Below are 27969 nucleotides of genomic sequence, written 5' to 3' on the forward strand. Positions count from 1 at the left end.
GAGAGGAGTAAGGGTATACTCCCAAACTAATCAAAATTACAGTATGGAATCTCACAGACAAACAATAGAATGACAACAAAATACCTTTCACTAAAGGAGAAATATATAAACCTGATAAAATAATCATTTATAAAATCGGATTCAATGTCCAATTTAGGAACAGAGTCTCCTAGACTAGATTTTTCTTAGTCCAAAGTATTACTTTCCAACTACATTATCTACAAGAACTACACAGAATTTTAAAATATTTGTTTGAAGGACTCAATATAACATTTGTGATATTAAAACACACACACACACACATCAAGTTGATTTTTTTAAATTCACTAGACACTAGCGAATGCTAGAATTCAGACAGTGAAGGAAAGCATCTGATATCTAGGGCACAATCCACCTTCCCTAAATGTGTGTCAGTTTCTGACACATATTAGCCTTTAGATGTGTTATCAGTCATCAGAGAGAGGCAGGCAGAGCAGATAAGAATTTCTTTCAAGAAGCCTTTTTTCTATATCCTCAAGGGAAGTCTTCTATAATTGATCAACACAGGAGTTACACCTCCTGGTTATCTAGAAGGCACAAATGAGCCATGTCTTGAAGCACTCAGATGTTTGTTTGCATGGGGTCAAGGAAAAAGAGAAATCTGAAATGTTACTGCTCAAATAGAATATAAATCATTGGTGTGAAGATTTTATAATGTAGATTTTTCTAAAAGTGTATAATTTCAGATTCAGTGATAATGTTATGTGAAGCCTTCTTTGTAATGTATCTATGATATATAAATAAGCATTTATATTATATATAAAATGTATCCACTGTCCTACTTGTGCAATGTGATTTGGGTAGTGAAAGTATAAAGTAAAAAAAAAAAAAACCAAAAAACATGCTGCACTTTAAAAAAAATTTTTTTTCTGTGGCATGCTTAGTTATTTAACTGACTTTGAAGTAACAGTAATATGCCTAACAGAATAGTATGAATATGGAACACAGGGAAAGGATTTTGGAGTCTAGTATTTGAAAAATAAGATTTTTTTTTAGAGACTTCATGCCTTTGTAGCACTTGAAAAATCCCCAGCAGGGCTGGGTGGTGGCGCACCAGGATGAGTGCACATTACAGTGCGCAAGGACAAGGGTTCACGTCCCAGGCCCCACCTGTGAGGGGAAAGCTTCACAAGTGGTGAAGCAGAGTTACAAGTGTCTCTCTGTCTTTCTCCCTATCTATCCCTCCCTCTCAATTTCTGCTTGTCTTCATCAGTAAATGAATAAAGATAATTAACAATTTTTTAAAAGAAAACCCTACTGCAAAAATGCGGATACAATATTCAAATTTGAACTTCCATAATGAACCAAATATTTTAATTGATCATATAAATTCTTTGGACAAGCATATGCTAAAAAAAAATACATCAGACTAACCCTAGCTAATAAACATGTATAAAGGTTTTCCCTATATTCCAGTCATCCTGGGCTTCCACAAATAAGTGTGATATTGAATAATCTGTGTGACTAAAAACACAAACAAAACTTAAGCCTAAACATGAAAAAAAAAGGCTTTTCCATTTTCAGTCCAAATAAGTTATTTTCTGTAGAATTTTAAGGAAATTGTAAAAGTATTTATCACAATTTTTAGTGTTATCATTTACTCAGTCAAATGGACTATTTTTAATTTATTTTATTTTTAATGAAGGAGAAAAAGAGAGAGAGAGAGAGAAAAAACTGCTTATGGGTATTGATTTTTAATGAAGGAGAAAGACAGATAAAGAGAGAGAGAGAACTGCTCAGTTTTGTCTTATGGGTATTGAGCCTGAGACCACACAGCCTCAGGCATGAAAGTCTCTTGTATAACCATTATCCTGTCCCCAGCCCAAGCAAATTATTTCTGTATATAAGTATGTCAATAGCAATGTTTGAGTCGATGCCAAATAATCTAAGATTTCTGGCCAAGAAAAGAAAATGCTTTGCTTCTTTTTCACTTCCTTTTCACCCTAAACCCACCCTCCATCACCTCTTCTGAATGTTCATACAGGATTGACTGGCTAGGCAATGTGGACTAGAGAGAGGACCTTAAAGAACTAGTCAACTTCTTCATCTCATCTCGGATGGAGCTTGAAGGAACCCTGTTCAGTGAGGTAAGCCAGAAAGAGAAGGATGAATATGGGATGATCTCACTGATGGCAAAATTCAAGAAATAGCAACAGAAAGAGGAAACACAAAATAGAACTTGGACTGGGTTTGATATATCGCACCAAAACAAAGGACTCTGGGGAGATGGGGGTGGAGGGCAGAGAGGTGGGAACTGGCAGGGTAGGGACGTTGGAGTCCTGAGGCATGATGGTGGTGAAGGACCTAGGCTGGAAGGTGAGAGTATTTTGCAGACACCTGTCAAAGTGACGTTAAATTTTACCCATGTGTCAACAACTGTACAGTAAGCCATTGACCCCCTCAATAAAAATTTTTTTAAAAAGCCTAGTATAGCCACAGGCCCTTTGGAATATAACTAAAATAGGACTACTAGCTATCTACAAAATGGAGAACCCCCAGCTCTTCATCTGCACTATTCCAGCCTTTAGGTTCATGATTAGTCAATAATTTGTTTGGCTTTGTATGTTAACTCTCTTCAGCCACCAGGTTCCAGATACTAACATGATGCCAACCAGACTTCCCTGGACAGACAACCCCACCAATGTGTCCTGGATCATCGATTCCCCAGAGCCCTGCCCCACTAGGGAAAGAGAGAGGCAGGCTGGGAGTATGGATCCACCTGCCAACACCCATGTTCAGCGGGGAAGCAATTACAGAAGCCAGACCTTCTACCTTCTGCAACCCACAATGACCCTGGGTCCATGCTCCCAGAGGGATAGAGAATGGGAAAGCTATCAGGGGAGGGGGTGGAATATGGAGATTGGGTGGTGGGAATTGTGTGGAGCTGTACCCCTCCTACCCTATGGTTTTGTTAACTTATCCTTTCTTAAATAAAAAATAAATTAAAAAAAAGAAAATCCTATAAAAGAGAATTAATTATAAAGGGAGAAATAATGTGTCATTTATAAATTTGCATAAAGCCTAAACATTGATATTTATAAAAAAAAGTTTTAAAAAGAATAGGGAAGCTATCGGGAAAGGGGATGGGATACTGGGTTCTAGTGGGAATTGTGTGGAGTTGTACCCCTCTTATCCTATGGCTTTGTCAGTGTTTCCTTTTTATAAATAAAATAAACAAAACAGAATAAAACAAAATAAAATAAAATACAAACACATTTAGCCAAGTGGATGACAAGTTAGACAAACCACTAAGCAGCAAGGATCTTTTCTCACTAATAGAACAGCGAACAGAGGAACAGTCGTATATTCCTAAAACAATTTTATTTTTATTAGTTTAATCTGTAATACTGTAAAAAAAAAAAAAGCTAAATGAAAATAAGCAACATCTGCTACTCATTTCTACTTTTTCCATTCAGTGATCGATGGCCTCCATTCCTCAGAGCCTTAAATCTGCTTTACTCTGTGACAGAGCAGATACATAAATGTGTTAGCAAACCCAAGGGCATCTGTTCTGAAGATGTACTCCATATAGTCCCACAACAAGTAAGAGAACCGACTGCTTTAGTTATTATCTGGTTGTGGAACAAAAATACAAATTATCTTAAGGGGGAAGTACTGTCTATCAGAACTCGTCAGAGAAAATATTTGGTTTGGCTCCATTCTATTTTGCTTGCTGGAGGAAAATATTTTGTTTTTAATTAATAGTGTCAGACAAAAAATGTATAAGCCACTCAGAGCATAAATGAAGACCAACTAAGTTTTTGACATGACAGATATTTATGTCAATCTGTTAAGAGAACGACATTCTACTGGTTCAGAAACCCAGGCTTATAGGTAGGGAAACTTACAAACAAAACTTAAAGTACTAAGTCTCCAAACTTCTAAAAGAAGCAATGAATGACTAAGCCCTCAAAAACCACAATAAATTATTTAATCTACCCTACCAAAGTATTATGAAACATTCTGAATTAAACACAAGGAACTCTGACAAGACCATCACACATTTGTTTATTTTATCTTCTTTCCTTCTGAAACTCTGAAAAAAATATTCATTTATTATAGGGATGAAGCTGCAGAAAAAAGAAAAATATGCTTTAAAATGAAAATTATACAGAGATGAGAGAATTTTCTTGAAATTGACTGAATAGACAGAAGATCTGATCAGTTAAGAGATTGTCTCAATTTTAGTTATTAAACTTCTTTTTCTTCTCTCCTCATAGCTATTCTGAAGTTTCTATTAAACTAAAAAATTGAAAATGAATACAATTAGTTGCTTTCCAGTGCTGCATATGTAACACTTCTCATTCTGAAATGAATACCATTCTTTAAAATTACCAATCAAAGGACTTTGAAAGCGGACAGTGCAACAAACTGCATAATGATTTCAAATCACTAGAAGGAATAGCTGCCAATCAGTTAATTGTAATTATGTATTGTGCCTGCTCAAAAAAGAATCTGAATTAGAAATTGTTTCTTAGTCACACACTTAAAATAAATTTTGGTCTGCACAAACTTCATGAATTTTGAATACACTTTGAGTTGTATATTTTATCTGTTAAGCCGTGGGAGACTTTCCTGGTTTTCAAGAACAAAACAAAAATAAAAACAATACCTTTGTATTTCTGTAAACACGGTGTAGGTGCACTTGTTTCAAATGCATGTACTGAGTATGGAGAATCTATGATGTGTCTCTTGGGATTCTATATTGAACAGGCAAGCTGAAAAAAATAACCCTGAATATTTTTTTAAAATCCTGAACAAAAGGTAATCTTCAGTATCCCTGTTTCTAAAAAGTATTATATCTCCACAGAGAAAGCAAATTCAAATAAAAAATGATGCACAAAAAAAGGATGTCTTTGAAAAACCAGTCTTTTGGTACTAGAATATTCCCAAAGGGAAGTTTTAAAGAAGCCCAAGTACTGTCAATCACAAGCATACCATTGGAAGATGATAATTTATGAAGTCATGTTTTATAGAAAGATGTTCCATGGTAAACAAGTGTTGAAACTAAGCAATTTAAGTTAAATGACAACAAAAAACCCAAACAATACAAATTCAAGAAACTTGAGAGAAAAGCTGTATTTCAAAAGTAGTATTACAATATGAAAAAAAAATCTTTACTGGATGATTTATAGACAACAAGACTTTCAGTATCTTCGTAGCATCTCTTCTATTCAAGCCTTTTTTTTTAACCAGAGCACTGCTCAGCTCTGGCTTATAGTGATACAGAGGACGGAATCTTGGACTTTGGAGTCTCAGGCATGAGAGTCTGTTTGCATAACCATAACTTAGACTATCTACCCCTGCCCTATTTAAGTCTTTATAAGGTAAACAAGGCTTGTGTTGTTAACAAAAGAGAATGATGCCAACTGGACATCCCACCAATGTGTCCTGGAGATCCACTTCTTCAGAAGGGAAAGAGAGAGACAGGCTGGGAGTGTGGATCCACCTGTCAACGTCCATGTTCATCAAGGAAGCAATTACAGAAGCCAGACCTTCTACCTTCTGCATCCCACAATGACCCTGGGTCCATACTCCCACGGAGTTAAAGAATAGGAAAGCTATCAGGGAAGGGGATGGCATACAGAGCTTTGGTGGTGGGAACTGTAACCCTCTTATTCTATAGTTGTGTTAGTGTTTCCATATTATAAATAAATTAATTTTAAAAAGAGAAAAAGAGAAGTATACTAAGGAAAAATATCTGAAATTAATAAACTGAAGGTAGGCTGATGTTTTGGTTATAATTAACACTTGAAATTTTAATGACTATTAAGGCATGAAGCTCATGGATTAATAAATTAAATATTGTAAAGAATATGACATTTCCCTTAAGTGCATAATGAAAACATCACTGTCAATTGTGTTTTTTAAATATTTCTTTAATTTTATTTATTTTCCCTTTTGTTGCCCTTGTTGTCTTTTTATTGTTGCTGTAGTTGTTGTTATTGTTATTGATGTCATTGTTGTTGGATAGGACAGAGAGAAATGGAGAGAGTAGGGGAAGTGAAGACAGAGAGGGGGAGAGAAAGACAGACACCTGCAGACCTGCTTCACCTCTTGTGAAGCGACTCCCCTGCAGGTGGGAAGCCGGGGGCTGGAACCGGGATCCTTAGGCTGGTCCTTGTGCTTTGCGCCACGTGCACTTAACCCACTGCGCTACCGCCAGACTCCCTCAACTGTTTATTTTTTTACATTTATTTATTTTCCCTTTTGTTGCCCTTGTTTTTTATTGTTGTCGTAATTATTGCTGTTATTGATGTCATCATTGTTGGATAGGACAAAGAAAAATGGAGAGAGGAGAGGAAGACGGGGAGAGAAAGACAGACACCTGCAGACCTGCTTCACCACCTGTGAAGCGACTCCCCTGCAGGTGAGGAGCCGGGGGCTCGAAATGGAATCCTTACACCGGTCCTTGCTTGTGCATCACTGTCAACTTTTAAGAGAGACAGACCCTACACACAAACTCAAGCCTCTCAGCTTCATAGTAGTTACTATTCAAAGTGTTTAAGAACACTTTTATGATTCTGATATGTAGGTCTAAGACACTGTTCTCTAAATTGTTAAATGGCATAATAAAACTATTAACTCAAAACATCTGAAGATCTACTTTAACATGATTAAGTAACAGATGCCAAATCACTGCCAAATAGCAGGTGACTGAGAACACAGTGAGATCAGGTGATCCTCAGCCAACAGATTAAAGAGCTGACTCTACTTATCTGAACAATCAGGACAGATTAAGAATATAAATATGCCAACATGATCTAAATAATTAGGGTCAGAATTATGTATATGCGAGAGACTGAGTAATATAGAATTATACATAAGATAACTTCAAGCTAATATCTAAAGAAGGTAAGAAATTTGTTCAATAGCAGAAACAAACCAATGGGACTACATCAAATTGAAAAGCTTCTGCACATCCAAAGAAACTATTAAATAAACAAAGAGACCCCTCACAGAATGGGAGAAGATCTTCACATGCCATACATCAGACAAGAAACTAATCACCAAAATATATAAAGAGCTCAGCAAACTTAGCAACAAAAAAGCAAATGACCCCATCCAAAAATGGGCAGAGGATATGAAGAAAACATTCACCTCAGAGGAGATCCAAAAGGCTAACAAACATATGAAAAACTGCTCTAGGTCACTGATTGTCAGAGAAATGCAAATTAAGACAACACTAAGATACCACCTCACTCCTGTAAGAATGGCATACATCAAAAAGGACAGCAGCAAAAATGCTGGAGAGGATGTGGGGACAGAGGAACCCTTTTACATTGCTGGTAGGAATGTAAATTGGTACAGCCTCTGTGGAGAGCAGTCTGGAAAACTCTCAGAAGGCTCGACATGGACCTTCCATATGACCCAGTAATTCCTCCCCTGGGGTTATACCCCAAGGATTCCAGAAGACCCAACCAAAAAGATAAGTGTACTCCTATGTTCATAGCAGCACAATTCATAATAGCTAAAACCTGGAAGCAACCCAGGTGCCCAACAACAGATGAGTGGCTGAGAAAGCTGTGGTATATATACACAATGGAATACTATGCAGCTATCAAGAACAATGAACCCACCTTCTCTGACCCATCTTGGACAGAGCTAGAAGGAATTATGTTAAGTGAGCTAAGTCAGAAAGATAAAGATGAGTATGGGATGATCCCACTCATCAACAGAAGCTGACTTAGAAGATCTGAAAGGGAAACTAAAAGCAGGACCTGATCAAATTGTAAGTAGGGCACCAAAGTAAAAACCCAGTGGTGAGGGGTAGACATGTAGCTTCCTGGGCCAGTGGGGGGTGGGAGTGGGCGGGAGGGATGGGTCACAGTCTTTTGGTGGTGGGAATGGTGTTTATGTACACTCCTAGCAAAATGTAGACATATAAATCACTAGTTAATTAATTTGAGAGGGGGAAAATCAATTGTATGTCTCAAAGTTTTTCAAAACACAGACTGAATCTTTTTAATATATAGGCTGTGTATTTGATATGCGGACTCTCTCAAAAGCCTAGACCAAGTAGATCAGAAGCAACCAATAGCACAGCTATATACAAGATACTGGATACTGTACAGCAAACCCTAACAAAAGGACTTTTCAAAGTTAACCCAATTACCAAATAATGTGATGATAACATTAACTATCAATTGTCTTTTTGAACCCTAAGACAGCAGGAACCTCACATCCCCACTATAGAGCCTCTACTTCCCCCAGTCCTGGAACACTTAGATAGGGCCCACTTTCCCGTATGCCTCTCCCAATCCAAACCAAATAATATTGCATCTGCCAATCACAACCTAACCAACGCAACGATTGCCACCTCAACATGCTTCACCTCAGACTGTGTCCAGAGACTTCACGTGTGGAATGACAACCCTTCAGCTTCATTACTCGGGTTCCAGATGCCATCGGGATGCTGGCCAGGCTTCCCTGGATTGAAGACCCCACCAATGTGTCCTGGAGCTCAGCTTCCCCAGACACCCACCCTACTAGGGAAAGAGAGAGGCAGACTGGGAGTATGGACCGGCCAGTCAACGCCCATGTTCAGTGGGGAAGCAATTACAGAAGCCAGACCTTCTACCTTCTGCAACCCTTAATGACCCTGGGTCCATGCTCCCAGAGGGATGGAGAATGGGAAAGCTATCAGGGGAGGGGGTGGGATATGGAGATTGGGTGGTGGGAATTGTGTGGAGTTGTACCCCTCCTACCCTATGGTTTTGTTAATTAATCCTTTATTAAATTAAAAAAAAAAAGAAATTTGTTCAATGTCACAGAACAACGTAGTCAACTCAGAAGAAGTGAGACTTGAATACAGTTTCCCTAAGGTGAAGTCTGGGATTCTCTCCAATGTATGCAAACAAAAAATGTTGGTAAAAAACTATGAGAAAAAAAAAAGAGAGATGGGGATGATACACATATAGCTATCATTTTGCATAATGACACAAAAGGAAAACATCCCAAAGTGACATCTACACTTACATCATTGTAGTCAGCTTCAGAATTTCTCTCCAGATGGATATCGCTGCTTACAGCATCACTGTTGTGTTGTGTGGTTCATGCAGTCCAATAAGTATCTTCACGTGAGTAAAATATGTGATAGGTACAAGGTATTGACTGGTTACTGGACTGTATAAAGTTAGTCACCAAGATGCATACACTACCAAGACGTCATTCTGACCTCCCTGGGCAGACAGTCTACCTCACCTACCATGGTATCCAAAAACCTCACCTCCCCAGAGCCCTGCCCCACTAGGGAAAGACAGAAACAGCCTGGAGGTATGGATCCACCTGCCAACGCCCAAGTCCAGCAGAGAAGCAATTACAGAAGCCAGAACTCCCACCTTCTGCTCCCCATAATGATCCTGGGTCCATGCTCCCAGAGGGATAAAAATAGGAAAGCTTTTAAGGGAGGTGATGGGACATGGAACTCTGATGGTGGGAACTGTGTGGACTGTACCCCTGTTATCTTTCACTGGTAAGCTTTTTTTTTTAAGTTAGTAGGTTGTTTTCTTTCTTCTTCCGTTACACAGTCTAATATCAACGTCTAAGAAGATAGCAGAGAATTTTCTGTCTCAAAAATCAGTAAGTTCACATACTGAGAACAAAACATATCTCCTGCTGATAATCACCCCACCCATTCAAGATAGGCCCTAACTTTGTGTCCATGATATAAAAAGAAAGCATTTTCAAAATCAACACAGTGGTTTTGCATGTGTAAGGGCAGTTAGTGCGAAATGGAATGGGACCTTAAAATGGACGCTCCTCCAAGAAGTCAAGACTGATCTTTTGCTCATCCTTTAGATATAAATATGCTTGGGTTGCAAGCTCCTGACTGTCCTTATCATAACTTATTGAGGAAAAGAGAAATACGAAAGCAAAAAAGCCGCTCACACTCCACCACCTGCCACGAGGGATGTTGAGTGACCCTCAGGCCAGGGAAAAGAGAGACACCTTCAGGTCATTTGCCTTCCCTCTATCCAAAACAGTTACCCACCAGTATGAAAATCCTAGAAACAGTAACTGTCCAACTGCCCAAGGCCAAGGTAAAGTGGGATAGCAAAAAAAAACTGAAGAGTCTGGCTACCAAAAGATCGCATAAAGTACTCACATGTGCCCCACACAAGCTACACAGAGGGCATCCGCATCCAGGCAGTTTTACTCAGAGAATTATTGATTACAAACAGAAAGAAATATGCAGGTATTGTCAGGAGGAGACTACCTATCCCTTTACCTCTCACCCCAGTCCATCCTGGAAGAGCCTGATGCTGAGGAGAACAGTGTGAAGTAAACTCCCCAAATCTATTCCACTCCAAGAAAGCATGCCCTCCCTTCTCAGTTGCTGCAGAAAGGTATCAAGGGCTTAAATTCAAAGGAAGTAGATCAACCAGACTGGATCTTAGGCATTAAGGTGCCTGAGAAGTTCAGAGATGTGTTCAAGGTCATATTAAAAGACAGGAAGACACCACTCAACACAGTGTGACTACAAAGTGATTGGCATGGAAAGGTTATTTAAGGTTCTACAACCATCTACCTAATTCAGTCAGTTAAAGAATACTGCTTTTTACAAAGATGTGACTGGGTAAAGGCCAGGCAGTGGCACATCTAGTAGAATGCACACATTACCAAGCACAAGGGTCTGGGTTCAAGTCCTGAGTCCCTACTTGCAGGGGGGAAGCTTCATGAGTATGGAAGCAGTGCTGCAGGTGCCTACCTTCCTCTCTCTTTCTCTGTCTTCTCTCTCAATTTCTCCCTGTCTCTGTCTAAAAAGAGAAAGAGAAAAAACTGTCCACTGGGAGTGGACAGGAACCAAAGCCCAGTGATAAATCTGGTGGCAATTAAAAAACAAAGAAAGAAAGAAAACTAAAATGTGTGACCTGTTTGTGTTTACTTAATAGTAATATCAGTTATCTTTGTAATAACATCAGTTATTTTCAGACAGTTTGTTAATCTAAGTATATTTAGTGGATCCACATCTTCTTGAAGAGAAGAAATGAGATTAACTATTGTAAATAGGGGGTCAGGTGGTAGCGCATGTGGCACAAAGCGCAAGGACGGGCCTAAGGATACCAGTCAAGCCCCCGGCTCCCCAGCTGCAGGGGAGTCGCTTCACAGGCGGTGGGTGAAGCAGGTCTGCAGGTGTCTGTCTTTCTCTCCCCCTCTCTGTCTTCCCCTCCTCTCTCCATTTCTCTCTGTCCTATTCAACAACAAACGACATCAACAACAACAATAATAACCACAGTAAGGCTACAACAAAGGCAACAAAAGGGGGGGGGAAATGGCCTCCAGGAGCAGTGGATTCATGGTGCAGGCACTGAGCTCCAGCAGTAACCCTGGAGGCAAAAAACAAAACTATTGTGAATGATTTCCCCTGACTATAGAGTCATGCATTCAGGAATATGAGGAAGACAACTGCCTTGATCACATGCCAGTGCCATATTTCAGCTTTTTTTCATTTGCATGTTGTTTAAAGCATATAGAATCACAAATAGCAACTCTACATAATAAAATAAAATAATGTATCAAGAAATCTGAACGAAAAGATACAGCTGTCTTTATTAACCTACTTGTTTTCCTGGTATAACCATACGCAGAATTGACTATTTGATAACTAGAAAACAAAGAGCAAACTTCTCGATTCAAAATTTGTTAAAGATGACTATCCAAATAACATTATTGAGGTCATCTCTTTAAAACCCATTAACAAGGGACCAGTTGGTGGCACACCTGGTTAAGCACTCACATTACAGTGTACAAGGTCCTGGGTTCAAGCCCCTGGTCCCCATCTGCAGGGGAAAAGCTTCACGAGTGGTGAAGCAGGGCTGCAGGTGTCTCTAAGTCTCTTTCCCTCTCTATCACCCAATCCCCGCCTCAGTTTCCCTCTGTCTGTATCTAATAATACATAAATAAATATTTAAAAACAAATAATAAAAATAAAACTCATGAACAATGACTATGCAAATACTGTTGAAATATATCTAGCTGGAAACTGCCTTATGAATTCAGTAGAACTAGGGCTATCTTCTGAGTCCCTCATTTCTAACCCCATCAAGCTACATGCACAGCAACCCAACAAAATGAGTGTCAGTGATTCGTGCTGGTAGTTTGGGGGGAAGATAAGAGGGGTTCAGTGAGAAACCAAGGGTTATTATAATGTGGCACTTACAGAACCTGGTGAGGTTTCCTTTCTGTCTGATCTATACGATTCTGTGGTTTATCAGATTATTGTGGTTCACACACACAAAAAAAAAAATCTCCTTTACTGTTGTTAAATGATGATTCAGTGATGGCATTTTTATTACTTTCTTTTTAAATATTTATTTATTTATTATTGGACAAAAATAGAAACAGTGGAGAGAAGAAGATAGAGAGGAAGACAGAGAGAAACCTTCAGCCCTGCTTCATCACTCATGAAGTTTTCCACCTGCAGCTGAGGGGGACCAGGGGCTTGAACCTGTTTTATATATATACTAAAATCTGCCTCAGATTTCCATTGCCATTTGTATGATGGCAACTGAGGTTTACGGTTCAGGCTGCAGTGAAAAATACTGTGAAAATACAGGCAAATTACTGGGGTTGGAACTCAAATTGCCATGTGATCTAGCCCTCCAGTATAAATAGAAACAATATTTTCAAGAAAAGATAATTTCTTTTTTTTTCCTCCAGGATTATCACTGAGACACTAAAACCACTGTCACATATAGACACTAAAACCACCGTCTCTCTTCCAAATATTGAGAGCTCTTTACCTGTTATAAAATCTCTGATCATGTTAACAAAACAGTCCATAATTGGCCTATCTATGTTATTTAGCAACTGGCAATGTTACAGACTTAACAGAAAATAGATGTGTAAAAACCACTACTGTATAATTAAATTTAAGTTTGGCTTTATTCAAACATGCAAATGAATTCTTGGGGTCTTTTTTCTCTTAAACATTTTTCAATTATTTATATGTATTCCCCATTCTCTGTTCTTTCTCTGGATCAGAAACAATTTGATTTCAACCAATTTCCAATTTGTTTAAACTTTTACAATGGAAAATGACTTTAAATTATATATAATATTTTGAAAATATATTTCTATGGCTGGGGAGGGGATGAAATGTATCTTGTGATAATATAACTTGCTAGATCAGAAATGACTAGGCATTTAATTTTCTTGTGTCAACTAACAGAGCTACAGTTCAGGAGTCTTAGAAGGTACTTAGATCAGATCTCAAAAGGAAAGAAATTTATTTTAGGTCAACATAAATTTGACCCCAGGAAACTATTTTATAAGTAACTGGAAATCAAATGGACATCTTCAAAATATATTGATATTTCAAAGCAAACAACTAAGACTTTTTCAGTAACTCAAAATAGTTGCATCAACTGACTACTAATTTTGAAGTAAATATATGCTACAAATTTCAGCACAGAAAAAAAAAAAAAGCACAACTCCTTATCAATCACTGGTCATGCTTTGAGACTATTCAACTCATTGAAATGCTACTGACAATAGAAATAAACCAAGTTATCAAAAGTGGTAAAAGCTACATTGATTTTTTAATTATTTATTTATTATTGGATAGAGACAGAGAGAAATTGAGGGGGTGGGGAAAGTAGGGAGAAAGAGAGACACCTGCAGTTCTACTTCTCCACTTATGAAGCTTTCCTCCTGCTAGTAGCAACAGGGGATTGAACCTGGGTTCTTGCACACTGGAATGTGTGTTTAACCAGGTGCACCATCACCTGGCCCCATTATTTTTCTTTATATAGAAAGTAGAAAAAAACCTATATTAATAAATATTATATGATATATTAAATATTCATAAATCACCATTGTGCTTCTCTGAGGTAAATTCATGATAAAATAGGTCAGCTTAGTTTCAACAAATGGATGAGATTGAAGACTTTCAAGGTGATAAAACCATGACCCAGAAAGAAATACTTTAACAAATTAATAACACTGGCAATAAAAGAAGGAAATATTTTGGAAACAACTGAATAAGTGTGAACCGTAACAGCCTAGAGTGTCAATGACAACAGCATTGACTGGAGGCCAAGACTTACATAAGCCTGTCTTTGATTTATTATTGCTCTTGTTGATCTTGTTTTTGAGCTCATTTGGAAGATCTTACCTCATGCTTTTAGACATTCCTCCCTCTAGTCAAAACAGCACTCAGCCTCCATAAGACCTGAATTAATCTAATCTTATTTCCCAAATTGAGGATCATTTTCTTCCTGAGGAATGCTGCTAACTACATGACCTGAATGGAATCTTAATATATCTGAACTCCTTGTTTTTAAGTAACAGGTTTCTTGCTAGCTCCTGCCAACACACAGAAGGGATGTTTTTGCCACCACAGAGATTTCAGGAGTTTCCTCAGAGTGGTCCCTGGGACCTCTTGCCTCAGAATCGACTACGTTGTTTCTCAAAAAATGCAGGCCCGGGTGGTGGCGCACCTAGTTGGGTGCACATGTTACTGTGTACAAGGACCCAGGTTCAAGCCCCCAGTTCCCATCTATGGGGGAAAGCTTTACAGGTGGTGAAGCAGTGCTGAAGGTGTCTCTCTGTCTCTCTCCCTCTCTCATCACCACCTTCCCTCTCGACTTCTGGATATCTCTATCCAATAAATAAAGATCATAAAAAAAGTTAAAAATAACAAAGAGTCCTGACCCCACTGGAATAGATTTTCTAAATTTAGGAACTGAGAATGTGCTTTCATGATAAGTTATCTAAAGTTTTCCATGGATCTAAGTCATTCTTTGGCTCTATTGAATGACAGGACTGTTCAAGTATTTACACACATGAAATGACAGTGAAGGACTTTATGAGGACTGTTATAAAGACTGAGTACAGAGCCAAGTGGTGGCGCACCTGGTTAAGCACGCAAATCACAGTGCAACAAGGACCCAAGTTCAAGTCCCCAGTCCCCATCTGCAGGGAGGAAAGCTTCGCCCATGGTGAGGCAGGGCTGCAGGTGTCTCTCTGTCTCTTTCCCCTCTCTGTATCTCCCCTCCCCTCTCCATTTCTCTGTCTCTATCCAATAATAAATAAATACTAAAAATAGACTTGACTTTGAAAGAAATATTAACCTAATATAATCCATATGCTAAATTGTTATCATATAGTATTTTAAAAGACTTACCTTGCTCTACTTTGAAGAATACAACAGTGTGGTAAAAATTTAAAATGAAGCCCAATGCAATTGCCTGTAAGCAAGATTGAATGGCTTCTTTAATATGACTCTTCAACCTCACCCCTGGAAACTAAAGTGATCTATTCTATTATTAATTTCCCTCAGAGAGCCACAATTGTATTTGTGAATATGTAAGTGATGGAGACTGGGTTCGAACTTGGATGAATAGTAAGCGGGAACACTATCCAGGTGAGCTATTTGGCTGGTGCGACAAATTGCCCCTTTACCACTAATTTAAAAAAAGTAGTAATCATCACAATCCTAAGAAAGCATTTTTAAGTAATACTGAGAGTAACAAATACTATCCCAAAGTATACAGAAATAAACTGCATTTGTTTTAACGTGTAGGTTTTCTTTATCTTATAAACTACAAATATTTTCTCTACAATATTTCATTTACAACATCATCTAAGTATGATATTTAATCTATACTATCTTAATAAATCATTATTTATTTGCTTTTTAAAAAATTTTCCAGGGAAAGGTGGTTAATGGTTGACAGTCTAGTCCTTAACAAATAGGCACAACCTCTCATCTCCCCTTGACTGGTGTCCAGGGGACACAACAGGGCCCCAAAGTCTCCTCATATTTGCTTTTGAAGAATATTAGCCTTCAGGAGTCAGGCGGTAGCAAAGCGGGTTAAGCGCACATGGCGCAAAGCACAAGGACCAGCGTAAGGATCCAGGTTCGAGCCCCCGGCTCCCCACTTGCAGGGGAGTCGCTTCCCAGGCGGTGAAGCAGGTCTGCAGGTGTCTGTCTTTCTCTCCCTCTCTCTGTCTTCCCCTCCTCCTTCCATTTCTCTCTGTCCTATCCAACAATGATGACATCAATAACAATAATAATAACTACAACAATAATAAAAAAACAAGGGCAACAAAAGGGAAAATCATAAAAAATTAAAATAAAAGAATATTAGCCTTCAACATTAGCAACTGTGGCTCACACAAAACACACTTCTGAAGAAGCTCAGCAGTTCCAGATCATGTGTAGTCTCTTCACTGGGTGAGCCACTCAGCCCGTCAACACCTTCTGCACAAGCCCCAGCCATCAGGAGTCCCAGCAGGATAAACGCAGGAATGCTCTATCAGGGCCGGCCAATGTCCTCCTCACCTCTCACAACAAACCCATTCTAGTATCTGGTCCTGCTCTTCACTTTGAACTCCAAACAGTTCCCTTCTTGTTTGTTTGTTTTCTTTTTTAACAAAAACTGAGTTCCAAAAAGTCAGGAATCAGAGTCTGACTTTAATTCCCCCCCTGAGAATAAGTAAAAGTGACTGGAGTGTATAACGAAACTTTCTGTAAGCTTTAGAGAGGGTCCACGTTATAAACCAAGATTAAAACAGGACTCTAGATAGGATCTACAGGACAAGGCTGTGGTCATTTCTTTCACTCCCAGTGGCCACAGGCCTGCACTGAACACCTACCCGGTCCTCACCCAAGTCCTGTACACTTTGCCATGGTTTCCTTTCCAAAACCCCTGGCTTCTTGTTCTCTCAAGAGTCTTGGCAAGGGCAAGCTTTTTATTTCCTAACAGGAAATATAATTTATAGCATGTACCTGTACCTACAATTTCACAAACAAACATTTTATACTTCAAAGCAGAGAAATTCTGCCCCTCAAAAATCTAGAACAGTTGATAACTAAATTACAGAATAGCATCTTGACTGTACTTTTGCTGAAAGAAAAAGGCCAGTAACATAAAAAAAAAAAAAATTGAAGGGACATTCTGCCCTCTTACATGAATTCAACCTTCTCCTAAGAAATTGAAAATATCCTACCAATTTTAAAACAGCTACTTCTATGACCCTCATCTCAGTCAATCATAGCCAAGAACAAAAATACCCAATCCAGAGTCAGGTAGAACAAGCTGTTGTACTAGAAAAAAGGCTTGCTAGTGACCAGTGGAAACTTGCTAGAAAGCAAAGGGTTAAGCTTCACAAACAGTGGAACAGTGCTCCAGGTGTCTTACTCTTTCCTCCCTCTTTCTATCCCTCTCTGTCTCTATCAAATAAAGGAAGGAAGGAAGAGAAGGAGGAAAAGAAAAGGGAGGGAGGGAGGGAGGAAGGAAGGAACGAAGGAAGGAAGAAAGGAAATATAAAAGGTCATCAGGAGTAGTAGATTCATCGTGCAAATTCTGAGCCTCAGCAATAAACATCATGGTCAAAAAGAGAGATGGGAGAGATGGGAGAGAGAGAGAGAGAGAGAGAGAGAGGTGGGAGAGAGAGAGAGAGAGGGAGAGAGAGAGAGATGCTAAGTGTGGAGCACTGCCATTAAGAGTTTATCACAGCAATGCATTATTCCACAGTAAGTATGCCTGACTGGGTGCTAAGTATAATTAACTTTAATTAAACAATAACATTATCTCTGTTTAAGAAATGTTAGGCATAGGAAGGATGATATGCTTCCCTAAGATGATACAGCTAGCAGCTCAGCACTGAGTTTCAAAATCAAACAGACTTGTGAAGCAATTCTCAGCATCAAATGTCTTAATAATGACGAAAGAGTCAGGAAGATGGTACGACTGGGTAGTGAACGAGCCTTGTCACACTCACAGCACAGATTCAACCCAAGCCTGGCCCCCGGGGCACTGAAGGAAGCCTCAGGATCCTGGTGTCTGCATTTTCTCCCTCTATGTCTCTATTCTCTGTCCTTCTCCTTTATCTGTAAAAATCAGCTTAAGAAGTGAATCACTGGAGGGGGCCGGGTGGTAGCACATCTGGTTGAGCGCACATGTTACAGTGCGCAAGGACCAAGGTTTGAGCCCCCGGTCTCTACCTGCAGGGGGAAAGCTTCAGAAGTGGTGAAGCAGGGCTGCAGGTGTCTCTCTGACTTTTCCTCTCTATCACCCCTTCCCTCTCAATTTCTGGCTGTCTCTGTCCAGTAAATAAAGATAATTAAAAAAAAAAAAAAAAAAAGAGTGAAGCACTGGAGACAAAAAGGAATAGCTAAGAGTGTCAGGGAAACCAGTGCCTTAATATGCTGGTTCTTTAGAAAAGTATTAAGATTTTACTTTAATTAAAAAGACTTTCCCTTTTGTAGTCCTGGAGATGGTTCAGTCGGTGAGTAAAGGATTTGTGTTCCTGAGAACCTGAGTTCAATCCCCAGGTCCACATAAGCCAGAGCAGGTTACCTGGCCGCAACCAATGAGATCTTTTGAAAAATCTTGTAACACCTGGATTTTTAAAACTTACAAAACCAAGTTTGTTTTTTTTAAAATCATTTTCCTTTGACCAATTAAACCCAAGTGAAAATACCTCTGATAATTCTTAACTTAGAAGATATTTTTGGTAACTGAGAACTAGTTAAATCATTTTCTTCAAGATTGTGGCAAGCAGGGAAATGACCCCCTGAAGATGTTCATGTTCTAAGCCCTACAGCCTTCTTCACATAAGCTACCACACATGGCAAAAGGGACTCCTTCGAGGTAATCAGGAATATGGATCAGAAGATATGAAAATGAAAATGGATCACACTGGTGAGTTCAATCTCCATTAAAAATGAAGAACATGAGATCACATCAAATCGATGGGGTTTACAGTCAACAATATTTATACACCTTTCTTATATTAGGGAGCTACTCTCTTCCCTGATCCAGCTTTCTGGTCCTTTTTCCAGCCATGACATCATCTCCTCAGACAATAACTTGGACCCACCTGAATATCAGATGTCAGGCTCAGGAAAAAAAAAAAAAAAGACTAGTATAGTCATTGGCCCTTTGGAGTATAACTAAAATACTACAAAAATGGAGACACCCCCCTCCACCAACTCTTTATCTGCAATATTCCAGCTTTTAGGTTCATGATTAGTCAACAATTTGTTTGGCTTTGTATGTTAACTCTCTTTTCAGCCACCAGGTTCCAGATGCTACCATGATGCCAACCAGACTTCCCTGGACAGACAACCTCACCAATATGTCCTGGAGCTCTGATTCCCCAGGGTCCCGCCCCGCTAGGCAAAGAGAGAGGCAGACTGGGAGTATGGATCCACCTGTCAACACCCATTGCTGTTTTTGACGGGCTGGCTTCACGGGCGGGTAACAGAGACTCGGGGACTCATGGCTGGGTTGTACGCAGTATCTCTTTATTCATGCAGGACGCAGCGCAATCTATACCAAGCTAAGCTAAGCTACAAACAATCTTGTCCTTATAAATATACTAGCCCAGTAGGGTGGGAACAGGATGTGATGCAGAGAGGGTGGAGAGAAAAGTGACTGGTGAAAATCAGGGTATGACAAGGAGAGGGGGCAGAGCAGGCAAGAATTCTGTCACTGAACCACCAATGCCCTGGAGGGAGGGTGGTGCTTGTTAACAAAGGTTATGTAAATAGAATGGTTATGTAAATAGAATAGTGTTAAGCAGGGGGGATTAAACTAATGAAACAGAAGGGGTTTTTGAAGCATACCAACAGCCTATGTTCAGCAGGGAAGCAATTACAGAAGCCAGACCTTCCACCTTCTGCACCCCACAATGACCCTGGGTCCATGCTCCCAGAGGGATAGAGAATGGGAAAGCTGTCAGGGGAGGGGATGGGATATGGAGTTCTGGTGGTGGGAACTGTGTGCCATTGTACCCTTCTTATCCTATGGTTTTTTTCTCAGGGTTTCATTTTTATAAAAAAAAAAAAAAAAGGAGAACATGGGCTGGGGAAATAGCTTGGACAGTGTGCTGCTATTTACCAGGTGTGACTCCCATTCAAGCCCACCCCAGAGCACAGTAAAGGAAGCTTTGGAGCTGTGGCATCTCCCTACCCCTCTCTCCCTCTCTCTCTCTCTAAAAAAAAAAAAAAAAAAAGAAGAAGAAGAAGAAAGAAAGAAAAAGAAAAAACAGGAGAAGTTATAAACAACTGTACTGTAAACCATTAACCATCCCCATAAAGTGAAAAGAAAAAAAAATCAACATTTTTATGACTGTATCAGAGAAAAACCACATGAAGACTCAAACTGACCTCATCAAGCTTTGAAGACAGAAGGAGTGGGGCTGTGACACAGGAATATAATGGAGTCAGAACCTCAGAACAGCTGTCCACTGACAGCCAGTGAGTTAACGGGAGAGTAGTCCTATAACCGCCAGACACGGAATACCGCCAACTGTGAAAAGCAGGACAGACACTTCACCTAGATCCTTGCTGGTCTTGTGATTTCACTCAGGGGAGGCCCATCGCAGACTTCTGACCTCTGGCCTACAGACTTGTACGATAATAACTGCACAGTGCCTTAAGTCTGTGGTACTGCACTGTGTTAGCAACAGAAAAACAACACATGAACCCAGAGCCAACATTTATATATATACACCCAACAAGGCCATGGTTGGTACTGAACTTCTATGTTGACGTGGAGTGAAATTATTACGCTTGTAAAATTCTCATAATTCTGTAAAACATTAATTAAAAAGGAGGGGAAAAAAGAATTGGGAAACTGGCTAATTCTTCTTCGATAAATAAAAGATATTAAAATGGGCCAGCAAGATAGCTCACCTAGACAGTGAACCTGCTTTGTCATACACAGGACCCAAGTTCTAGTCCGGCCCTGGCAGAAATTTTGGTAGCGTACTCTTTTTCTTTCTCTCTCTGTCTTTTTCTAGCTGAGAAAGTAAGCTTAGCGTGGTGCATCCCCAGGAACAAAAACACCCACCCATTAAAAAAAAAAAAAAGGCTATTAAGATATCTATCACCTTATCTGCTTTATATTAGGATAATGCCACACAATAGGCACAAACACACTAGTACTAAAAGTACAGCTGTTAAAATAGCTAATAAGTCACTTCTAGCTCTCATCACAAAATGACTACTCCCATAAACTGTATTGTAAGGAGTCCTCATGTGGTAAAACCAAAATAAAAAAATGAAATAAAGAAATAAAGCCAATGTTCCATCAAGAAAAAAAATAACAAAAATGCCCTGAACAAAATGCCCTTCCACTTTCTCTTGGGTGTCTAAGGACAGACACTTTGATGTTTAAGAAATAATGTCTCTAATATGGGAAAGGGGTGTAAATATTGTTGACTGTAAACCCCATCGATTTGATGTGATCTGGGGCCCATATTCAGCTTAGGAGCCTATGTGACCTCTGCATCCCTGTAGATCTGAGCTCACATTCTGTGGTCATGAGTAGGAACATTCCAAGCTGCCCCAATATCAGGACCCATCTTCCTCAGGTGTAGCACAGAGTATGTTGCCCAGCCTCCCTTCGGAGGATGGAACATTCTCTACCGTTGTTGATCCAAGTTGAGGGCAAGGTTCTATGGGGGCCCACAAAGGGGTCTACTGTTTTGTTCCTGATAAAAATGTCCAATGACCAGTAACAATGGAGAGAGAGATTTATTCAAGGAGCTACTCTCTTCCCTGATCCAGCTTTCTGGTCCTTTTTCCAGCCATGACATCATCTCCCCAGACAAATGCTGGTGCAACCCCCCAGCATTCATGTACCCAAGTTGTGCTCTGGATTCCTTTTCTCTCGTGAAATAACAAATATTCTTTAAAAATTAACAAACATCCAGCGGGCTGAGCGGTGTCGCACCCAACTAAGCGCACATAGAAATACACGCCAGGACACGGGTGCCAGTCCCCGCTCACCACTTGCAGCATGAACGAAAAACAGGTCTGCAAAGTGTCTCTTTCTCTCTTCCTCTCTTTATCTCCCCCTCCTCTCTCACTTTCTCTCTGCCCTAACTGCTAACATGGAAAAAAAAAGGCTGCCAGGAGCAGAGGATTCATAATTTGGGCACCGAGCTCCAGCAATAACCCTGGAGGCAAAATCAATCAATAAATAAGTAAATACATTAAGAAACATACAGAAATATACCAGATAGTGGTTCACTGAGAAAGATGGAGAGAAGCTAGGGAAGTCTTCATAGAGGAGTTGCTATTTCAACTGTGGCTTTATAATTACCATAGTATATTCAGGAGGGAGAGGGAGAGGGGGAGGGGGAGGGGGAGGGGGAGAGAGGGAGAGGGACAGATGGAGAGAGACAGAGAGACAGAGAGAGGGAGAGAGAGACAGAGAGAGGGAGAGAGACAGAGAGAGAGGGAGAGAGAGAGAGAGGGAGGGAGATGGGAGTAGCAGAAGGAATAGGAGTGGAATGTAGAGGACATAATTACAGATAAGAGAAACTCCGGTGCAATTTCTGGAGTCCATTACACAGTATATAATTGAGAATGCAAAGGCTCTGAGGAGGTAGACATTGAGGTGGTCCTACACTGAACCTCTATTTCGAGGCTTTCTCACAAGCGACTCAAGATAGTTTAAATTCGAACACTTTTATAATTGTGGGCATAATTAAGTTTCATTTGCAGTGAGAATTCTGACTAGGTCTAATAAGTGGTGCCTACTATGTTATTCTCTCAGTCTATAAATAGAACTATCTTCCAAACACACTAATAAAGATGGGAAAAGTTACTTCAATAACAGTATAGCATGGTGGATTTTCTCCATATGCATGACAAATGTATTTGTACCTTCTAAAATGGAAAACTAAATGGTTTATTTGAACACTAACATAAATTGCAACGCATGGCTTTTACTCTTTTTGCTCTATGGACTGAATTTCATGTTCTTCAAAACGGCAACATTCAAAGGTTCAATTCAATTTAGGTAATCATCAGAAGTCAGCTGCCTTTCAAAGGACCCTTGGAGTCTGCCAAATTGGGCTAGAAATCATGCATGGATAGTTTCATTACATATGAGCTGACAGTCCCTGCTTCTGATCAAGAAAAGTACATTCTGAAAAGAAGGTGTACTGGGTACCTTGGGCCCTACCCAAGAAATTCAGAGAAGCAAAAGGTGACAGGTCAGTTATTAGGACTCTAATGTTGAGGAAAAAATAAAATAAAATAAAATGGTGGTTTTGCTGCTTTTGACTTTGTTACTTCCTGAAAATGTTAAAATAATATAGTTGGCAGTCATAATTAGAAAAACATTCAGATGCAATTTTAATCTCACTTACCTCATATTATTTTTGATTTAATAAAGAAATATTTGACTTTCCTGGAATAAGAAGTTCTATGTTTTGAAATACACTGAACATGATAATACTCCCTATAAATAAAAGAATCCCTTTGAGAGAAGCCCTCATGAGACCAGCAAAAAAAAAACTAAGAAGTTACAGTCTGGGAGCCCAAAAGAGCCATGAAGCAAGGTAAGACATCTTTTGATTTACCAAGCAAACACCTTTATGGCCACATCGATACAGAGAATCTCCTAAACCTGCATGGCAGGGTGTGGGCTCAGGGCCCAGTCACCCCTCACAGAATGACAACTACATCAGAGATACTCAGCCTTTCCGAGACTGGGGGGCAAGATGTGCAGGGCTGGACACATGGGAAGCCCAGGATCTGGGTCAGCATCCTCCAGCTGCAACAGCCCATCCTTCCTCCACCTACTGGCTTTTGCAACAGGTGTCTTATCACTGTCTTTGTGTTCCAAAAAGAAAGACCAACTGGAACACTAAATGAAGCGAACAAATAACTCCGTCATGGAAACACTCTGCCAAACCAAGAGAGAGAGGGAGAGAATTCAAAAAAAGATTCAAAAGCATACTGTGATGAAATAAGTCAGCTGGATAAAATTCGTGAAATAAAACGACATGGAATGTGACATCACACACACACACACACACACACACACACACACACACACACACACACACACTCCACTGCAGCTTCACAACTGCAAGTCAACTTTGTCATCTAGAGAGACTGCGGAGGAAAGGTGAAGCTAACACATCACATAACAGATCCTTCCTTAACGCTGGTCCTTGCGCTTTGCACCACGTGCGCGTAACCCACTGTGCTACCGCCTGACCCCCTATTTATTTATTTTTAAGCAGAGTACTGCTCAGCTCTGGCTCTACTGCCCGACTCCCATGGATCAACTTTGTTATAGGGGAAAACATACTCAAAGGAATAATCTTCTGATAAAAACTAAAACCCTGAGCAGTGCAGTAGGCGGCTCAGTGGAGAAGCAGTGGGTTCTTAATCACAAAGTCCCACATTCAATAACCAGCATCACACGTACCACAGGTGCACTCTCTGTTTCCCTCTCCTTTTCTCTCTGAGTTAATAACTAATTAACCTTGCCATCCGGGAAATGGCGCGGCAGAGAAAGTGTTGGGCTCTCTAGAATGAGGTCCTGAGTTACATCTTGCCAGTGCACACGCCAGAGAGAAGTAGTAATCAAATGTTAATTAATTCAGAGTGGGCTATAAACAATTCAACATCGATAAAAGCAAAATATAAGTAGATGTTCTTAATTAACAAATATTATACACAGATGTAAATACATACGTAAAATATTCTCAGTAGTGCTGACATGTCATACTTTTACTTTATACTTGATAACTCCCATACTTTCCCATTACTCCATTAAATTCTCATTAAATATGTCAAGATTGTTGGTAATCAATAAGTAAAATCAAGAGATACAAACTGATATGTTTATGCCTCATCAAATTTCCCACACCGTTATGATTACCTAGCCTAGTTTATCATTGTGAGAATGGTATAAAAAGTAAGAACACAGATGGGCAGGGGTAGATAGCATAATGGTTATGCAAAGAGGCTCTCATGCCTGAGGCTCTGAATTTCCAGGCTCAGTGCCCCACACCATCATAAACCAGAGCTGAGCAGGGCTCTGGTTAAAAAAAAAAAAAAAAAAAAAAAGAGTGCTCGCTTCGGCAGCACATATACTAAAATTGGAACGATACAGAGAAGATTCGCACAGCCCCTGTGCAAGGATGACATGCAAATTCGCGAAGCGTTCCATATTTTTAAAAGAAACAGAAACGGAGGCATCACACTCCCAGATCTCAAACTATATTATAATGCCATCATCATCAAAACAGCCTTGTACTGAAACAAAAATAGACACACAGACCAGTGGAACAGAATTGAAAGCCCATATCTAAACCCCCACACCTATGGACATCTAATCTTTGATAAGGGGGCCCAAAGAATTAAATGGAAGAAGGAGGCTCTCTTCAATAAATGGTGCTGGGAAAACTGGGTGATAACATGCAGAAGAATGAAATTGAACCACCTTATCTCACCAGAAACAAAAATCAACTCCAAATGGATCAAAGACCTGGATGTCAGACGGGAAACTATCAAATACTTAGAGGAAAACATTGGTGAAACACTTTCCCACCTAAACCTCAAGGACATCTTTGATGAAACAAACCCAATTGCAAGGAAGACTAAAGCAGAAACAAACCAATGGGACTACATCAAATTGAAAAGCTTCTGCACAGCCAAAGAAACTATCACACAAGCAAAGAGACCCCTCACAGAATGGGAGAAGATCTTCACATGCCAGACATCAGACAAGAGACTAATCACCAAAATATACAGAGAACTCAGCAAACTTAGCACCAAAAAAGCAAATGACCCTGTCCAAAAATGGGCAGAGGATATGAACAAGACATTCACTTCAGAGGAGATCCAAAAGGCTAACAAACATATGAAAAACTGCTCCAGGTCACTGATTGTCAGAGAAATGCAAATAAAGACAACATTGAGATACCACCTCACTCCTGTAAGAATGGCATACATCAAAAAGGACAGCAGCAACAAATGCTGGAGAGGATGGGGGGACAGAGGAACCCTTTTACATTGCTGGTGGGAATGTAAATTGGTCCAGCCTCTGTGGAGAGCAGTCTGGAGAACTTTTACAAGGCTAGACATAGACCTTCCATATGACCCAGTAATTCCTCTCCTGGGGATATACCCCAAGGATTCCATAATGCCCAACCAAAAAGATGTGTGTACATCTATGTTCATAGCAGCACAATTCATAATAGCTAAAACCTGGAAGGAACCCAGGTGCCCAACAGCAGATGAGTAGCTGAGAAAGCTGTGGTATATATACACAATGGAATACTATGCAGCTATTAAGAACAATGAACCCCTAACAAAGTCCCATAACCTAGATATACACCAGTTTCTGTGAGAGAGAGCTTATGTGCACACGTATCCATAAACTACTGCAAAATATATACCTGAAAGCAGAAGTACACTAGAGTTTGCAGTGAGTACCTCCCTAACAATTCCTCTCCACTATTCCAAGCTTGGGATCCATGATTGCTCAACAAATTGTTTGGCTTCATATGTTGACTCTCTTTTCAATCACTAGGTTCCAGATGCCACCAGGATGCTGGCCAGGCTTCCCTGGATTGAAGACCCCACCAATGTGTCCTGGAGCTCAGCTTCCCCAGAGACCCACCCTACTAGGGAAAGAGAGAGGCAGACTGGGAGTATGGACCGACCAGTCAACGCCCATGTTCAGCGGGGAAGCAATTACAGAAGCCAGACCTTCTACCTTCTGCAACCCTCAATGACCCTGGGTCCATGCTCCCAGAGGGCTAGAGAATGGGAAAGCTATCATGGGAGGGGGTGGGTTATGGGGATTGGGTGGTGGGAATTGTGTGGAGTTGTACCCCTCCTACCTTATGTTTTTGTTCATTAATCCTTTCTTAAATAAAAAATTTAAAAAAAAAAAAAGAACAATGAACCCACCTTATCTGACCCATCTTGGACAGAGCTAGAAGGAATTATGTTAAGTCAGCTAAACCAGAAAGATAAAGATGAGTATGGGATGTCCCCACTCATCAACAGAAGTTGAGAAAGAAGAACAGAAAGGGAAACTAAAAGCAGGATCTGATTAAATTGAGAGCAGGGCACCAATGTAAAAACCCTGTGGTGAAGGGGAGGGTGGCCATTGGGCTTCCTGGCATGGTGGGGGGTGGGTGGGTGGTGGGGATGGGACACAGTCTTTTGGTGGTGGGAGTGGTGTTTATGTACAATCCTATTAAAGTGTAAACATTATATAAACCACTATTTAATTAATATGAGAGGCGAAAAACTGATATGTCTAGAACTTCTTAAAACACAGACTGAGTCTTTTTAATACATAGGCTGTCTTTGATACGCTCTCTCCCAAAAGCCTAGACCAGGTAGAACAGAAGCAACTGGTAGCACAGCTGTATACAAGATGCTGGGTATTATACTCCAAACCCTATCAAAGGAACTTTCCAAAGTTAACCCTATCACCAAATAATGTAATGATAACAATAACTATCCATTGTCTTCTTGAACCCTAAGACAACAGGAACCTCACTTTTCCACTATAGAGCCTATATTTCCCCCAGTCGTGGAACCTTAGGGTGGGGCCCACTTTTCTGCATGCTGCTCTCAATTCAAATCAAATAATATTGTATCCACGGATCGCAACCTAATCAACGCAACGAGTGCCACCCCAGCATGATTCACTTCAGACTGTGACCAGAGACTTCAAGTGTACAATGACAACCCTTCAACTTCATCACTCGGGTGATACCTTTCCTTTCATAGTATTCTCTAATTCCATTCCAGGTGTTCCACTCCCCAATAAAGTCCCCAAACCTAGATATAGTCCAGGTCCCCTGAGATAGAGCATAGGTTCACCCATGCCCATAAAAATATATGCCTGAAAGCAAAAGTACACAAGAACATGCAGGGAATACCCCCCAACACTTCATCTGCACTATTGCAGTCTTTAGGTCCATGATTGTTCAACAATTTGTTTGGCTTTGTATGTTAACTCTCTTTTCAGCCACCAGGTTCCGGATGCTGACCAGACTTCCCTGGACAGACAACCCCATCAATGTGTCCTGGAGCTCCGCTTCCCCAGAGACCCACCCTGCTAGGGAAAGAGAGAGACAGGCTGGGAGTATGGATCGACCAGTCAATGCCCATGTTCAGCGGGGAAGCAATTACAGAAG

General features: G+C 40.1%; 1 protein-coding gene and 1 non-coding gene across 6 annotated transcripts in view; one reads left to right on the forward strand and one right to left on the reverse strand.

Annotated features, from left to right (window-relative positions):
• The window catches only part of GRIK2 (glutamate ionotropic receptor kainate type subunit 2), a 653698-nt gene that overhangs the window by 562110 nt on the left and 63619 nt on the right, over positions 1 to 27969 (reverse strand). The window lies entirely within an intron of this gene.
• On the forward strand, positions 24877 to 24983 carry LOC132538412 (U6 spliceosomal RNA). Its single transcript, XR_009549780.1, has one exon. It is a non-coding gene; the product is annotated as a U6 spliceosomal RNA (small nuclear RNA).

This window comes from Erinaceus europaeus, chromosome 4 (assembly GCF_950295315.1).
Source record: "Erinaceus europaeus chromosome 4, mEriEur2.1, whole genome shotgun sequence".
In the NCBI taxonomy this organism is placed as follows: Eukaryota; Metazoa; Chordata; class Mammalia; order Eulipotyphla; family Erinaceidae; genus Erinaceus; species Erinaceus europaeus.